The following is a 12,311-nucleotide window of genomic DNA, read 5'->3' as shown; positions in this document are numbered from 1 at the left end:
ACTCACACAGAAGTAGGAAGGGAAGGATAGAGCTAGAACTATTTAAAATGATTTGGTAGGAATGTCCAAGGTATATTGCCAGATGAAAAGAAGTTGAACAAGATATTTAAGTGGACTATTTCTAGTTCCATAGAAGCAACAAATCCTCTACATATTTATATATGTTTGAAGGAAGGTGTGTGTTTGTCACTTTTTATTACAAATGGATATTACTTTCTGCAACTGAAAAAAGAAGAAAACTTTAAAAACAGGACAGTAATTATCATTTTCCTTGAAATAAGAGACCTCAGAGAAGAGCTATAAGCATCCAAAAAACAGTAATGGCAACAGACAGAATTTGAAAATTAGTTGGCCATAGAAGCACATTAGAAAGAGGAAAGAAATTCTCTTTGAGAGTCTCAGGAATCAAGCAAAATAGAAAAATGCAAAGAAATGACAAGATAAAAAGGAGTTAGAAAGATAATAGTCACAGTAAACCAAAGAGAGCCAATATATAAATAACTGGAACCCCTGACATAAATGAAGACTTTATTTTTAAATATTGCCACAAAGAACATAGAGAACAGAAGGAAAAGACATGTAAATGTATTTTCCTAAAGTAAAATCTGAATACTGAAGGGGCATTTAAATTTTAAGAAAAATTTGATTCAAATGATCAGTAGTTAAGAATATCCTAGTATATTATACTTTAGAGATAGAGTCCTTTGGGCATTTAATATCATTGTTCACCTATACTGCCACACACACACACACACACACACACACACACTCCAGCTACTTATATATACATTTCAAAAAATTGTGCACGAGCAAGAAAGAAACCATAGCTAAAATAAATTCAAGTATTCCAAAACCCTTTTCACGTATCTCTTTCTGGAGAATCACCTTTTGACTCGGTCATTGGTGTTCTTGTTTCCTCACACAATGTGGTCTTTGTATTATTAAGAGAATTGGCGATGAGCATTTCATTTAAGAGCACCCTGCCATTGTCTCAGGAATTTTCTTCTGACACACATTAAATCTCAGAACCCATTGAGGAAGTTTCTTATTTGATACCCAGGAAGCAGCTTTGGTGCTGCTGCTTTCCTGGTCAATGGAAGTGTCAGTGGAAGGCTTCAAATCTCAACCAGGACTTAGTTTTCTTCCTCCAATTGTTCTTAAGGGACATTTCGATTGAAAAGTAGTGCTATTTTCCAGTAATGTCACCAGGAACATAACCAAATTTACACATGAGTAGGCTTTCTGTTACGGGATAGGTTGACTCTTTGAAGGGAGACATGGTTATCATGCATCATGCATTCATCATGCATATCATGTTTTTTTTTTTTTCAAAATGCTCGCTATCCTTCCCTGGGACAGAATAATTCATCCATAACCATTGACATTGTGCTCATCATGAGATACCATAGTAGTTCTCAGTGGGGAAGGGTTCGCGGAAGGGAAGGAAGGAAGGAGAGGAGGACGATGCTGGAGATCTGAAAGGTTCACTCCTGTTTTCCTTTTTTCCAATTAAAGCTCATTCCACAATGAAAGTATCAATCTATGAAGAATAGTTTTTCCCCCCACAAAGCAGAAAATTCAGCATCTATACCTACAGTTCCATTGGAGAAGCAGCTGCACTCAAAATGCATTAGGGATCCAACTGCAGTTCAGTGTTCATGGGGTCATCAATTTACAGCAGCCCCTTAAAGAAGACAAGCTGTGGTTTCTTCCTGGGATGATGAACCAGGACCATTGACAATAGTGCTGGTGAAAAGTGAAATAAAGCAGTTAGTTGGGCCATAGAACAGAAAAAGTGGGTAAGCAGAAGACACGTTAAACATAGCATTGGGCAGGAAGCCAATTTTCTCTGTCACATTCAAGTTAAGGTGGGTTAAGGACAGAGGCATCAAAGAATTAGTTTTGATTCTTGAATCCTGTCTGGGCTCAAGGACTCCCCCTATTTCTTCCAGAATAAACCAAGAATCAATCCTTATAAAACATTTGCTCATTAAGAAGGGCAAATGGGGTAGGGGTATTGATTTTGCAGAGAGAAACTGTACAGAGTGGGAGTGGCCAGATGGGTCACTGGTGGCACCTCATGCCCATCACTATCGCTATCACCATGTTTTCAGGACAGCCTGCACTGCTTGATGCCCTTGAAAGAGAGGCAGTAACAATGAATTAGTGCTTGGGTACTAGTTAAGGGCATGGACTCTGTAGACAGAAAGACCTAAAGTTTGCATCTTTATTGTGCTTGCATTCATTTTTTTTTTTGGAGTGGTAAAGCCTTCTTTTTTTTTTTTTTTTTAAAGATTTATTTATTTATTTATTCATGATAGACAGAGAGAGAGAGAGGCAGAGACACAGGAGGAGGGAGAAGCAGGTTCCATGCCAGGAGCCCGATGTGGGACTCGATCTGGGACTCAGGATCGCGCCCTGGACCAAAGGCAGGCGCCAAACCGCTGAGCCACCTAGGGATCCCTTGGATAGTGGTAAAGACTTCTTAAGGCCTGTTTTTATTGAAAAAAAAAAAAAAAAACAGGGTTAAATGACATAATTCATACAAAGTGCCTATCACAAAGCTGAGGGCATAAGAAATGCTTGCATAGCACTAGCTAGTATTATAGTTCCTAGTCTCAGCTGAGAAAAGTCAAAATGAAAGGTGATCTAAATCAAAATAAATTGTTGCACAAGTCATTTATTTTTTAAAAGATTTATTTAGTTGAGAGTGAGTGTGTGTGAGTGAGTGTGAGTGGGGGAGAAACAGAGGGAGAAGGACAAGCAGGCTCCCCCTGAGCTCTGAGCCTGAGGCGGGTTTCCATTTTAGCACCCTGGGATCACCAGCTGAGCTGAAATCAAGAATCGGACACTCAACCAACTGAGCCACCCAGGTGTCCCACAGGTTCTTATATTTAAAAAGAGTTATAAAGTTATAAAAATAAGTGGATGGGCTCTATAGGTCTAATTTGTTTATTAATAATAGATATGAAGAAGTTAGACTCAAGAATATAATACCTGTTCAATAGAGATTGACAACAAGATACCACATCTGCTGTGTTCGTAGGTGAACTGGAGTTGAAGGCATTCTCTAAAATGTAATGGCAGTTGATGTCTACAGGGGTGCTGGAGAGTAGTCCTGGAAGTGAAGTAGTGTCATCTATTTTATTAATTTACGACATTACTGTGCCCTCCTGTTCCTAGCTTCTCAACCATGTTCCACACATTTCACTTTACAATATGCTCAGCAGCAGCTCTGCCTCTCAGCTTCCGACAGTAGCATATGCTGCATCTGCAGGTTGGAGGCACGGCCCCCCTGAAAGCTGCCATTCTGTGGGCTCTGGAAGACAGGACACAAAGGATGGCATGTGGTACCTGCAGTACAGGCTGTCATGAAGCAGGCGATGGTCCCTGCAATCAGAGCTCTCACTGACCCTGACGTGATATCACGCTTTCTGGAAGGAGCCACGAACGCTGGGACACATGGAAGTAGGAGATTAGTATTGAGGTCATTGTTTGGGAATTCCAAATCTCCAGCCTCAGAATTGTTCTAGGGTTGGGGGTCTCAGGTCATTGATCTTTCTTTCTCTTTCTCTCTTTCTCTCTCTCTCTCTTTCTCTCTTTCTTCTTTCTTTCTTTCTTCTTTCTCTTTCTTTCTTTCTTTCTTTCTTTCTTTCTTTCTTTCTTTCTTTCTTTCTTTCTTTCTTTCTTTCTTTCTTTCTTTCTTTCTTTCTTTCTTTCTTTCTTTCTTTCTTTCTTTCTTTCTTTCTTTCTTTCTTTCTTTCTTTCTTTCTTTCTTTCTTTCTTCTTTCTTTCTTTCTTTTTCTTTCTTCTTTCTTTCCCTTCAAATTAGCTGGGAAAAATCAAGATTCAAGAGCTTAATGAAGAGCTTCACATCCAGAGAAGTTCTCTGGTGGGAGAGGAAAGGAAGACATTTTTCCACAGGCCCAGTGACTTCCATTTTCTACAGAAGAAGCAAGTCCTAAGTTTTACCACAGTGTATCGAGGGCATGGCAAGGCAAATGGATTTCAAGGAGAGATCCAAACATTTTCAACTCATCGTCACCGTCTACTTCTATGCCTATAGAAGACTAATTAATCACTAATCAGAGGCCCACATTCCCAAATCCACTAGGCCTCAGAATCCTTCTCCAGGGGCCATTAAAATCTACCGGAATTGTCATGCAAAGTGAGACCTAGTGTCATCCCTAGGTAGACAAGCACCTGTACGTTTGAACAAATTCTTTCTGAGTTTAGCTTGGGTATACAAAGGAAAACTATATGGCAGAGCAGGGATAAAAAATAGACTGCAAAGGATTTACTACTGTCCCAGGGCCTTTTCTTCCCCTGAAACAAATAATGTTACAGAACAAGATGGAGATTAAACGTATGTTTATGTCACATGCATTATTGAAGAAAATTATTTTCACTTACTGAGTCTGCCAATCACTATTTCTAGAGAACCGATATTTGCAAAGCCACAGAGAGTATAAGTGGCAATTGTCTCAGAATGAATCTGTAAACAAGCATAAACACTTGGAAGAATACATGGCGTGACTAGCTTAGTAAATCTGACATCCTAACCAGGCTTCTTTTTCTGACTATGGAATCAATATTGACAAGTAAATGTGCAATGCATGATGTCAAACACTTGTTGTTTCAGAGACTTTTTTTTTTTTCTATCTCCGCTTGAATTTTGAGAAAGGGAAAAGGGCTGTGTAGATTCGGAGACTTTCTACAGAGAGTTGGAACTGGTAATCTTAGCCTCTACAAATGCTTCTTTCTGCCCAATGAAAACTTTTTTTTGGTAAAGATTTTATTTATTTACTCATGAGAGACACATGGAGAGGCAGAGACATAGGCAGAGGGAGAAACAAGCTTCCCTTAGGGAGGCTGATGTGGGACTCAATCCTAGACCCCAGGATCATGATTTGAGCCAAAGGCAAATGCTCAACCACTGAGTCAGCCAAGAATCCCTTTTTAAAATTTAAAAAAAAATTTTTTTTTAAAATTTATTTATGATAGTCACAGAGAGAGAGAGAGAGGCAGAGACACAGGCAGAGGGAGAAGCAGGCTCCATGCACCGGGAGCCTGACGTGGGATTCGATCCCGGGTCTTCAGGATCGCGCCCTGGGCCAAAGGCAGGCTCCAAACCGCTGCGCCACCCAGGGATCCCCTAAAAATTTTTTATTAAAGATTTTTATTTATTTGAGAGAGTGAGTCAGTGAGAGAGAACAGTAGCTGGGAGGGGTCAGAGGGAGAAGCAGGCTCAGGTCAGGACCCCAGGATCATGACCTGAGCTAAAGGCAGCTGCTTAACCAACTGAGCTTCGTAGGCACCCCCAATGATAATTTCTAATATTCAGTATGACCTGGCCACCTGCTATAATGCACCAGGCCTAGTGCTAGCTACTGAAGATATAAAATTGGTCCCAGAAAATACTCACATTATATTTGTTTGATAAAGGATTTATTTAGAATGTCTAAAGAGCTGTTATAATTTAATAATAATAGGACAAGCACCCAATAGAAAATGGCTAAAGAGTTTTCACTATATATATATATATATATATATATATCAAACACATAAGAATATGATTGACATCATTAGTCACCAGAGAAATGCAAAACAAAACAGTAAGATAACACTGCACATCCACTAAAATGGCTAAGAAGTCAGACAATACCAAATGTTGACAAGGATGTGGAACAATTGGATTTCTTGTACATTGTTGGTGGGAACTGACACACGCCTGTTTATAAACCGGCAGTTTCTTATCAAGTTGATAGACATAGCCTTCATTACCCAGCAATAATGCTCTTTGGAATTTTCTCTGGAGAAGTATAAACTTATGTCCACAAGAAGACTGTAAATGAGTATTTATGGCAGCTATACTCATCATAGCTTCAAGCTAGAAACAACCCAAATGTCCTTCAACAGACAAAAGGATAAGCAAATTATGAATATCTATGAAATAGAATACTACTCGGTAGTAAGAAGGAAAATAATGCATGCAACAACATGAAAACTAAGTGAGTCCATTTGTAGGAAATTTTACAAGCAAATGTAATCTATAGTGAATGAAAGATCAGGCTGTCTGGGAATGAGGGGGTGGGTCGGGGTACTGTTGACTGCAGGTGGCCATGAGAGAAATTTTCCAGGTATGATAGAAATGTTCTATATGTTCATTGTGGTTGTGGTTACACAGGTGATACATTTGTCAAAACTTGTATATACACAAAAAAGGATCTTTATTGTACATAAATTATACTTAAATGGAAAGGGATTAATTTAGTAAAGAGAAAAAAAAAAGAGGAAACTCACAGATATAATAGGAGTTCCTTTCATTCCGGCTGTGGTGTGTCCTTGCCTCTCTTTGGTTCTCAGCTTTAACCATCCCCTGGGAATATCAGGTGCCCATGTTTACAGGGCAGTAGAAAGATGGAGGGTGAATTTGTGGAAGTGTGAGCATAGCCATCTAGTTCTGTTCTGACAACCAAGAGGTGTTGCTCAGGCCAGATAATTCTCTCTCAGTTTAAAGGGCTGACCACAGGACACCCAGAAGATTCAGTGGACTTTGTTGTTCACCAGAAGCTCACCCAATTTGGCAAAGGCACCCACACAATTGAGCAATAATTTACTTTTCCAAAATCCTAAAACATCGATGATTTGGTTTAAAGAACAAACCAGGGCGGGGATCCCTGGGTGGCGCAGCGGTTTGGCGCCTGCCTTTGGCCCATGGGATCGAATCCCATGTCGGGCTCCCGGTGCATGGAGCCTGCTTCTGCCTATGTCTCTGCCTCTCTCTCTCTCTCTCTCTGTGACTATCATAAATAAATAAAAATTAAAAAAAAATTAAAGAACAAACCAGGGCACCTGGCTGGCTCAGCGGTTAAGCGCCGCCTTTGGCCTACGGTGTGGTCCTGGTGTCCCGGAATCAAGTCCTGAGTCGGGCTTCCTGCATGGAGCCTGCTTCTCCCTCTGCTTGTGTCTCTGCCTCTCTCTATCTCTGTGTCTCTCATGAATAAATAAAATCTTTAAGAAAAAGTAAAGAACAAACCAGGAAAGCACTGCATTCAAAAGTAGCAGTGCTTTTCATCCCCCAACTAACAGGGTTTGTTAAAGCTCACATTCAAGACTCAAGTGCCCATGGTAAATTTTTTGTTGATTATAAGTCCTCTCTTCTCTTTCTGGTTTCTTAGAATGCCTTTGTTGGCATTTGCAATCAGCGTGCCTATAGCAGGCAGGAAAAAAATATTTCATGTATTTGAGCAGTCTGCTGTTGTTGGAAAAGCTCATCCTCATTCCTTGTTCTCTCTAGTGTTTTTCATTTAGTTCAATTGGCTTCAAAACAGGCAGGCTTATTAAGGGACCATGGGGAGGGATCTGGCACAAGGCACTTGAGATTCTTTTTTCCTGTTTCTGAGGATCTGTGGGAAGGGGACACACAGATGTGGCCATGTAGGGTTTTATTTTATTTTATCTTTTGTTTGTATGTTATATTTATTTATTTATTTTCTTGGAGAGAATTTTTAAAAATTTAAATTCAACTTGCCAAATATAGTATAACACCCACTGCTCATCCCATCAAGTGCCCTCCTTAGTGCCCGTCACCCAGTAACCCCATACCCCTGCCCACCTCTCCTTCCACAACCCTTAGTTTCTTTCCCAGAGTTAGGAAACTCTAATGGTTTGTCTTCCTCTCTAATTTTTCTCACTCAGCTCCCCTCCTTTCGCTTAAAATCCCTTTCATTATTCCTTATATTGCACATATAAGTGAACCTTATGATGGTTGTCCTCTGATTGTCTTACTTCACTCAACATAATACCCTCCAGTTCCATCCACATCGAAGAAAATGGTGAGTATTTGTCTTCTCTGATGGCTGAGTAATATTCCATTGTATACATAGAATACATCTCCTTTATCCATTCATCTGTTGAAAGACATCATGGTTCCTTCCACAGTTTGGCTATTGTGGACATTGCTGCTGTGAACATTGGGGTGCAGGTGTCCTGGCCTTTCACTACATCAGTATCTTTGGGGTAAATCCCCAGTCCTACAGCAGCTCTATTTTTAACTTCTTGAAGAACTTCCACACAGTTTTCACAAGTGGCTGTACCAGTATGCATTCCCACCAACAGTGTGAGAGGGTTCCCCTTCCTCCCAATCCTCTCCAACATTTGTTGTTTCCTGTCTTGTTAATTTTCGCCATTTTCATTGGTGTGAGGTGGTATCTCATTGTGGTTTTGATTTGTATTTCCCTGATGGCAAGTGATGCGGAGCATTTTCTCATGCATGCTGGCCATGTGTAGGCCTTCTTTGGAGGAATGTCTGTTCATGTCTTGCCCATTTCATGACTGGATTGTTTGTTTCTTGGGTGTTGAGTTTGATAAGTTCTTATAGATCTTGGCAACTAGCTCTATGTCATTTGCAAATATCTTCTCCCATTCTGTAGGTTGTCTTTTATTTTTGTTGACTGTTTCCTTTGCTGTACAGAAGCATTTGACCTTGATGATGTCCCAACAATTCATTTTTGCTTTTGTTTCCCTTGCCTTCATAGATGTGTCTTGTAAGAAATTGTTGTGGCCAAGTTCAAAAAGGTTGTTGCCTGTGTTCTCCTCTAGTATTTGATGGATTCTTGTCTCACATTTAGGTCTTACAACCATTTTGAGTTTATCTTTGTGTATGGTGTAAGAAAATGGTCCAGTTTCATCCTTCTTCACATGATTGTCCAATTTTCCGGACACCATTTATTGAAGAGACTGTCCTTTTTCCAGTGGATATTCTTTCCTGCTTTGTCAAAGATGAGTTGATCATAGAGTCAAGGTTCCATTTCTGGGTAATCTATTTCTGTTCCATTGATCTGTGTGTCTGTTTTTGTGCCAGTACCACACTGTCTTGATGATCACGGCTTTGTAATATGGCTTGAAGTCAGGCATTGTGATGCCCCTGGCATTGGTTTTCTTTTTCAACATTCCTGTGGCTATTCAAGGTCTTTTCTGGTTCCATACAGATTTTAAGATTATTTGTTCCAACTCTGTGAAGAAAGACCAAGATATTTTCATAAAGACTATGTTGAATTTGTAAATTACTCTGGGTAGCATAGATATTTTGACAATATTTATTCTTCCAATCCATGAGCAAGGAATGTTTTATTTCTGTCTTCCTTGATCTCTTTCATAAGTATTCTGTAGTTTTTAGAGTATAGATTCATTATCCCCTTAGTTAGGTTTATTCTTAGGTATGTTATGGTTTTAGGGTAATTGTAAATGGGATTGATTCCTTAGTTTCTCTTTCTTCAGTCTCATTGTTAGTGTACAGAAATGCCACTGATTTCTCGGTATTGATTTTATATCCTGCCACATTGCCGACTTGCTGTATGAGTTCTAGGAATCTTGGGGTGGAGTCTTTTGGGTTTTCTATGTACAGTATCATGTCATCTGCAAAGAGGGAGAGTTTGACTTCTGCTTTGCCAATTTGAATGCATTTCATTTCTTTTTGTTGTCTGATTCCTAAAGCTAGGACTTCTAGTACTATGTTGAATAGCAGTGGTGAGAGTGGACATCTCGGTCATGTTCCTGATCTTAGGGGAAAGTCTCTTAGTTTTCCCCATTGCGAATGATATTTGCTGTGGACTTTTCATAGATGGCTCTTATGGTATTGATGAATGTTCTTCTATCTCTACACTCTGAAGAGTTTTGATCAGGAATGTCAAAATGTTTGTCAATTTTGTCAATTTTTTTTGTCAAATGCTTTCTCTGCATCTATTGAGAGGATCATATGGTTCTTGTCTTTTCTCTTATTGATGTGATCTATCACATTGATTGTTTTACAAATATTGAACCACCCTTGCATCCCAGGATAAATTCCACTTGGTCATGTTGGATAATCCTCTTAATATACTGTTAGATATTATTGGCTAGTATCTTGGTGAGAATTTTTGCATCTACATTCATCAGTGATATTAGTCTATAATTCTACTTTTTGGTTAGGTCTTTCTCTGGTTTTGATTTCCAGGTAATGGTGGCCTCATAAAATGAGTTTGGAAGTATTCTCTCCCTTTGTATCCTTTGAAACAACTTTGGTAGAATAGGTATTATTCCTTCTTTAAATATTTGGTAGAATTCCCCTGGGAAGCCATCTGGCTGGGACTTTTGTGTCTTGGGAGGTTTTGGATGAGGGCTTCAATTTCTTCTCTGGTTACCGGCCCGTTCAAATTTTCTATTTCTTCCTGTTTCAGTTTTGGTAATTTGTGAGTTTCCAGAAATGCATCCATTTCTTCCAGATTGCCTAATTTGTTGACATATGGCTGCTGATAAATGTTTTTAAAATGGTTTGTATTTCCTTGATACTGGTTGTGATCCCTCCTCTTTTGTTTGTGATTTTATTAATACAAGTCTTCTCTTTTCTTTTTAATAAGTCTAGCTAGGGGTTTATCTATCATATTAATTCTTTCAAAGAACCAGCTCCTTGTTTTGTTGATCTCTTCTACAGATCTTCTGATTTCTATTTCACTGAGTTCTGCTCTAATCTTTATATTATCTTCTTCTGCTTGGTTTAGGATTTATTTGCTGTTGTTTCTCCAGTTCCTTTAGGTGTGAGGTTAGCTTGTGTATTTGAGTTTTTTCCAATTTTTGAGGGAGGCTTGTATTACAATGTATTTCCCTCTTAGGACTGCTTTTGTTATATGCCAAGGATTTTGAGTGGTTGTATTTTCATTTTCATTAGTTTCCATGAATGCTTTTATAATTTTTTTTTTATTTATGATAGTTACAGAGAGAGAGAGAGGGAGGCAGAGACACAGGCAGAGGGAGAAGCAGGCTCCATGCACCAGGAGCCCGATGTGGGATTCGATCCCGGGTCTCCGGGATCGCGCCCTGGGCCAAAGGCAGGCGCCAAACTGCTGCGCCACCCAGGGATCCCCCATGAATGCTTTTAATTCTTCTCTAATTTCCTGGTTGATTCAGTCATCTTTTACTAGGATGCTCTTTAACCTCCACGTGTTTGAGTTTCTTCCAAATTTCTTCTTGGGATTGAATTCTAGTTTCAAAGTATTGTGTTCTGAAAATATGCAGGGGACAATCCCAATCTTTTGGTATTGATGAGACCTGATTTGTGACCCAGTATGTGGTCTATTCTGGAGAAAGTTCCACGTGCGCTTGGGAAGAATGTGTATTCAGTTGCATTTGGATGGAATGTTCTGAATATATCTGTGAAATCTTTTTGGTCCAGTGTATCATTCAAGGCCCTTGTTTCTTTGGTGATGTTCTAATTAGAAGATCTGTCATTTGCTGAAAGTGCCATGTTGAAGTCTCCTACTATTAGTGTATTATTATCTAAGTATCTATTTACTTTGGTTATTAATTGATTGGTATACTTGGTGGCTCCCACACTGGGGTATAAATATTCATGATTATTAGGTCCTCTTGTTGGATAGACCCTTTAAGTATGATGTAGTGTCCCTCTTTATCTCTTACTACCATCTTGTGAGATAAACTCTAATTCATCTGATATGAGAATTGCTCCCCCAGGTTTCTTTTGAGGACCATTTGAATGGTAAATGGTTCCCCATCCCTTCATTTTCAGGTTGGAGGTGTCCTTAGGTCTAAAATGAGTCTTGTAGACAGCATATAGATGGGTCTTGCTTTTTATTTTTTAAAGATTTTATTTATTTATTCACGAGACACACACACACACACACACACACACACAGAGAGAGAGAGAGAGAGAGAGAGAGAGAGAGAGAGGCAGAGACACAGGCAGAAGAAGAAGCAGGCTCCATGCAGGGAGCCCGACATGGGACTCAATCTTGGGTCTTCAGGATCACACCCCGGACCGAAGATGGCACTAAACTGCTAAGCCACTGGGGCTGCCCGGGTCTTGCTTTTTTATCTAGTCTGATACCCTGCATCTTTTGATGGGATCATTAAGCCCATTCATGGTCAGAGTAACTATTGAAAGATATGAATTTAGTGTCATTGTATTATATATTCTAAATGCCTGTTTTGGGGGATTGTTTCTTTGGGCTCCCTCTTTCTTTTTACTGGGTCCCCCTTAATATTTCTTGCAGAGCTGGTTTTGAGGTCACATATTCTTTCATTTTCTGCCTCTCCTGGAAGCTCTTTATCTCTCCGTCTATTCTGAATGACAGCTTTGCTGGCTAAAGTAAGTCTTCTTGGCTGCATATTCTTCTTATTTAATATCATGTATATATCATGCCAGACCTTTCTGGCCTGCTGGGTCTCTGTGGAGGGGTCTGCTATTAATCTGATATTTCTTTCCATATAAGTGAAGAATCTCTTGTCTTGAGCTGCTTTAAGAATTTTCTCTT

General features: G+C 39.5%; 1 pseudogene; it reads right to left on the bottom strand.

Moving 5' to 3' along the window:
- Positions 1-1,620: 1,620 nt before the first annotated feature.
- The window catches only part of LOC140605828 (solute carrier family 28 member 3-like), a 52,250-nt pseudogene continuing 41,559 nt past the window's right edge, over positions 1,621-12,311 (bottom strand).

This window comes from Canis lupus, chromosome 1 (genome assembly GCF_048164855.1).
Source record: "Canis lupus baileyi chromosome 1, mCanLup2.hap1, whole genome shotgun sequence".
Lineage (NCBI taxonomy): Eukaryota > Metazoa > Chordata > Mammalia > Carnivora > Canidae > Canis > Canis lupus.
This window is presented reverse-complemented; position numbering and strand designations above follow the sequence as displayed.